Raw genomic sequence first — 5,388 nt, forward strand, 5'->3', positions numbered from 1 at the left:
ACAATTCTAGGATGGAACACCCTAGGACAACCCATCCAAGTTGCAAACAAATAATGGTAATGGGAAGATGAAGCAAAACACAAGAAAGTGGTGTGAGTTCCACTAGAGCCCCACACCTAACACAAATGACTATCGCACAAAGTAGTCACCGGTGGCCAAGATAAAATATTTAGAGTCATATGTAGATTTCAACTCTGAACCAAATCTAGACAAGGTAAATAGATCATTGATGTGGAAGCCAGTGGCACCCTTGCCACAACCAAGGTCCAACCAAGTGAGTCCCAAGATTTGGAGGAAGGTGAGCATATATTTCACTCACAAATGTGGGTGAAGTTTTCTCCATTGTGTCTCATTACGGATAGTAGGAGTCAAAATACCTCATCTCATCAAAGATCATTAAGTGGTTTAGCTTGCCGATAACACCACACCCGCAGCCATACACCATCAGGTGGCTCCACCAAGGGAAAGATATTGCGTCAGCCGACAGTGTCACCTTCCTTACAACATCAACCCTTTCATGGACAAGGTATTATGTGATGTTGCTCCCCTTAAAGTTTGTGATGTTTTGTTATGCCAACCATACCTGTGGAAACAACATGTTGTGTATTAGTCTAGACCTTGTAGTGTTATTATTACTTTGGGCATAAAACTATACAGTATAAAAGAGGTAATCATACCTACTTCCATTTCTTTAATCTCTACTAACAAATCCAGAATGGTCAATGTCTCCTAGATCAGGAAATGTGTCTTCTTCTTGACTCACTCTCAGAGTAAGGAGAATACCATGGACACGTAGGGCTTCTCCACACAGGGCTTCTCCATGCAGCAAAGGCAATTGGATAAGGTCAGGGAAGAATACACAGACATCTTCTCCTCACCCACATGGGTACCTTTGCACTATTAGGTCAAGCATTCAATCGATCTGAGCCCTCTCCCACCTCTGTCGATGGGCCAATCTACCATCACTCTATTCTAGAAAATGAGGAAATCAAGTGACAGATCCAATAGTTTCTACAAAAAGGGCACATTCGACCAAGTTACTCACCTTGTGGGAGCCCAATATAATTGTGTAGTGTTGAATTTCCACAATCTTGGGTCTAGGTTAAAATCTTAGAATATCTTATGCTACCAAACCCAGAATCTCAACAGAACTACTTTGCACAATGCAAAATACAAAGTAGTAAATCACACATGCACAAGTATAGACAACTTTTTACAAAATATTGTACAAATATGTACAACTGAATCTTCGTTATATTAAATGGATCTAAATAATACAAATGTCTATGGAATACAAGATACAATGACAATCATGTTGCAGGCTCTATGTTGTATCTTGTCTTGTCGGTCCTTCACTCTCGTTCTACTCTCTAGCCACCCCTTAGTCCATCAAAGGACAAGAGTCTCCACAAGGGTTTCCACCTATCACTGCTACAAGTCACTCCTGCTACAATGAAAACAGGTTGATCCAATCTACTCTTCTAGGTTTGCCAATACCTAAGCTCCAATCTGCTAATCTAGTAGTCTCTTTCGTCCATTAGAGAGCTACACATTAGGCTCCAAACTTCACCCAACCTTCAGTTGTCACAATTCCTTTAGGACTGGTTGTCAAGGGCTACTTTGGGCCATCAACATGATGCCCTCCACTAGTCCAATGATGCCCAATCCAATCAGTGTGAGATCTACTCCTAGATGATACTTTCAACCATCAAGACAAGCCTCCCAATTGGCTCCCACAGGCTGCTAGTCAAATTGATCCAATAACATGAATCAAATAACCACAATAATGTACCAAAGCACATACCTTTTCTCATTGTTTAAGGTATGTTTCTTTGCAGTCAACCTTGGTCTAGTTAACGAAAAACCACAATCACTCCAACCCTTGTTTTCTTCCCAGATTTACTCCTTAAGGCTACGGTTGTCCTTCCTTGAGAGTTTTTTCCACTCCACTGCAATTCTGGGTTGTTCTAGCCCTCACACAGTCCTCGACCCCTCTTAAATTCATTGTGACATGCTTCAGATTACGTTCACAGGCCTGCGACTACCTATTTTAGGGACAATCCACACTCAAACAAACCCTTAAACCCTTAGAACTTACCTTCTGCTCCTTGGACCTCCTGCTCTACAATTTGGTCACAAAAAGTAGCCCTAATAGGCTTCCTTTTCCACATTGGTTTCGTTCTATTGTCTGCGGCCAAGACAGAAATTGTCTTCTCCTTTAACAAGCTCCTCTTGTTGTGTGTTCCACACTTTGGATGAGCTAAAATGAAGCTCACTTACCTTGAATTTATATCAAATACAAGGGATCCCACAAAACATCCAACTAGGGCTTGTTAAGCTATCATAAGGCTTATTAACATCAAGCCGACCTTAACTCTTCTTTTCCAAACCCACTTCTTAACATAAAAAAATCATAACTCCATTTCTACAACTTAGAATCAGATGATTTTCACTGTGTTGGATTCGTCTCAACGAGTACTATCATCCTCATCCATCACATGTCGAAATTTTTCCATGGTTTTGGCCCAAATCATGATGGGTTCTGTTAGACTCCGTCTCAACATGAGATAGATTCTTCTTCAAAACAGGGTTTTGAAGAAGAAATCATTTAATGTATTGATTTAAATTATGTAATTTATCTTCAGCTCTTCACAGCAGCAAACTTCAAACTTCTATCCCTGCACAAACAAAAGAAAGCAAAGCATACATCAGACTCTACTGTTGATGAATTTGGTCAAGTTTTATCTTCATATGGTTTCAATTATCATGGTACAGAGGTTTTCTACAGTGGCACATCCAGTCATTCATTTCGAAGCTTTGCAGGCCCTTAGAGCAGCAATACACAATTATCCATCCATTATGTCTTTATGTTGGCATCTAAATTCTTCAACTGTATTGGGACTACTTGAGTCATCTTATTTTGACATTGGCGCACATGCAACATCGACAAAATTCTGCAAGGGAAACCTCCAGGAAAAATCTGAAGACCAGTTGATGACAAAACATTGCCGAGTGCTGTAAAGGAAGATTGGGATTCTCAAAGTGATAGTGTGCCAAATATCAGTCCTGTAGTATCAATGTTTCAGTTAAAACAGATAGTATCAGCTGACAGAGAACACAAAACACCTAATGGAAGGTCTGATATTAAGAGATGAAGTGAATCAGAAGATAAAGTTTCAATACTTCCGTGGACAAGGAAATCCAAAAAAGGTGACCATGCCACTGGGGCTTCAAGCGTTTATGATGAAGTAGGATCGAGGACATTACTTGGTTCTGGAGTGGCTTGTATAGATTCGGAATCAAGCTCATCTTCAGGACTCATCTTATCTGAGTTTGCAACAAGTAGAAAGCACAAGTCCCTTATTTCAGATTATCAAAGAGGAACAACTTGGCCACAGAATGGTCTACCCTCAAATCCATTTCTTTCCGCTTTAATGTCTGAAAGGATATGATATTCAAAAAGGGGCAGTCGTATTGAAATCTGGTGAGAGAATAGGTGCTGCAGAAATTGGATTGCTGGCCACAATTGGAGTTGTTATGGTCAAGGTTTATCCAATACCCACAATTGCAGTCCTTTCAACAGGGGATGAGTTAGTAGATCCAGCATCAGATTTCATAGGTCTTGGTAAGATTCGGGATTCAAATCGGGCTATGCTACTAGCAGCTGCTACACAGCAGCAATGTAAAGTATTGGATTTAGGTATTGCATGTGATGAAGAAGAAGAGTTGGAAGCCAAGCTGGATAAAGCTGTTTCTGCTGGGGTGGATATTCTCTTATCATCAGGTGGTGTTTCCATGGGAGACAAGGATTTTATAAAGCATTTATTGGAGAGACGTGGTACTATATATTTTAATAGGGTTTGTATGAAGCCTGGAAAGCCAATAACATTTGCAACCATCAATGTTGCATCAACAGAAACAAGGCCAGGAAAAAATATTCTTGCATTTGGTTTGCCGGGCAATCCTGTCAGTTGCTTAGTTTGTTTCTATTTTATGGCTATTCCTGCAATCCGACACTTAATTGGTTGGAGAGATCCCAGGTTTTGGAGAGTACAAGCTCGCATTTCAGAACCAAGAACATTAGACCCTTTAAGACCTGGATATCACCGTGCTATAATTCATTGGGAACAAGAAATGGATCTGGTTACCCTGGCTTTGTTGCTGTAAGCACAGGACATCAAGTTAGTAGCCGCTTTTTAAGCATGAAGTCTGCAAATGCATTATTAGAATTGCCCGCAGGAAATAAATACTTCCAGCAGGGACAATGGTGTGGGCACTGTTAATTTCTGATGTCAGCAGCATGCCTGTTCCCCAGACATCGGTATCCATGGACAATGTTTTAAGTGGTCAACTTTCAAGTGCGAAACATGAAAATATATTCAAGAATTCTCAAGAAGAACATAGTGATACAAGTGTAAAGGTAGCAGTCCTGACTGTGAGCGATACTGTACCCTCTGGTGCTGGGCCTGATCGAAGTGGTTCAAGGGCAGTTTCTGTGATAAATTCTTTGTCAGAAAAGCTGGATGGGCAGCGCAGGTTTCTTGCCACAACATATGAAGAACTGTGGAGAATGTCCTTTCTGGTCTCTGGGATTCAGAAGGGTATAAAAGCATGGACCATAAGTACTGCCATCATTGTGAAATCATTCATTCGCGGTTCTCCTTATCATCTATATTTTGACTTGGGATTTAATCGCACTCTAAACGTGGACGCAAATGGTGATCGGCTGCAAGATAATCTAAAGGGCGGAATTGTAGTAGTGACAGCAATGCCATAGCAAAACTTGGCACAGAACTCAAACACCTGTCTCTAAATCATGGTTACCTGCCAGGATTATCGGATACGTGTATAGATTTCTATCTGTGGTGATTTGTGCTATCCAAGCCACGAAATCGTCGATAGTTACTTGACCTATTTTCGTGCCGAATGGGATCCAAAGGATCCGTCCGAGTGCCTTGCAGTATTGGTTGTTAAGTGATAGTTTCAAAGGCATAGCTTGCATCCAATTAATTTCATCCATACAAGCGATGAACAGCTTGTAATGGGTCCAAATATAGCAACCGGTTTCTCACTAATGTCATCAGTCTGGATTATATGAGGATCTGCGCTCCAGCAGTTATATTTTTATTAGTCAATCAGAGGATTTTTAGGGACATGGTACTGTTTTAGAATAGAAGGCTGTTTTCTTTTTGAATTTTTTTTGTAATTTCAGTTTAAAACAGCGCCCTTGTTTTGGGCAGCATTTTTTATTTTTTGTATTTAAAAAAAAATCATTTGTAAGTAGAGAGGGAGGGAGGAGAGTTTTTTCTGAGCGCTGGGAGCTGCTGGAGAAGCAGAGAGCTTTTTATTGTACAGTTTTATAACAGAGAATTTAATGGAATTTCACAG

At 40.4% G+C, this 5,388-nt stretch overlaps 1 pseudogene; it reads left to right on the forward strand.

Moving 5' to 3' along the window:
• Positions 1 to 2,766: 2,766 nt before the first annotated feature.
• On the forward strand, positions 2,767 to 4,777 carry LOC149258197 (molybdopterin biosynthesis protein CNX1 pseudogene; annotated as a pseudogene).
• The last annotated feature ends 611 nt before the right edge of the window (positions 4,778 to 5,388 follow it).

The sequence above is a fragment of the Pinus tabuliformis genome, chromosome 6 (genome assembly GCF_031772625.1).
Source record: "Pinus tabuliformis cultivar Carrire ecotype Pingquan chromosome 6, CPIR1, whole genome shotgun sequence".
Lineage (NCBI taxonomy): Eukaryota > Viridiplantae > Streptophyta > Pinopsida > Pinales > Pinaceae > Pinus > Pinus tabuliformis.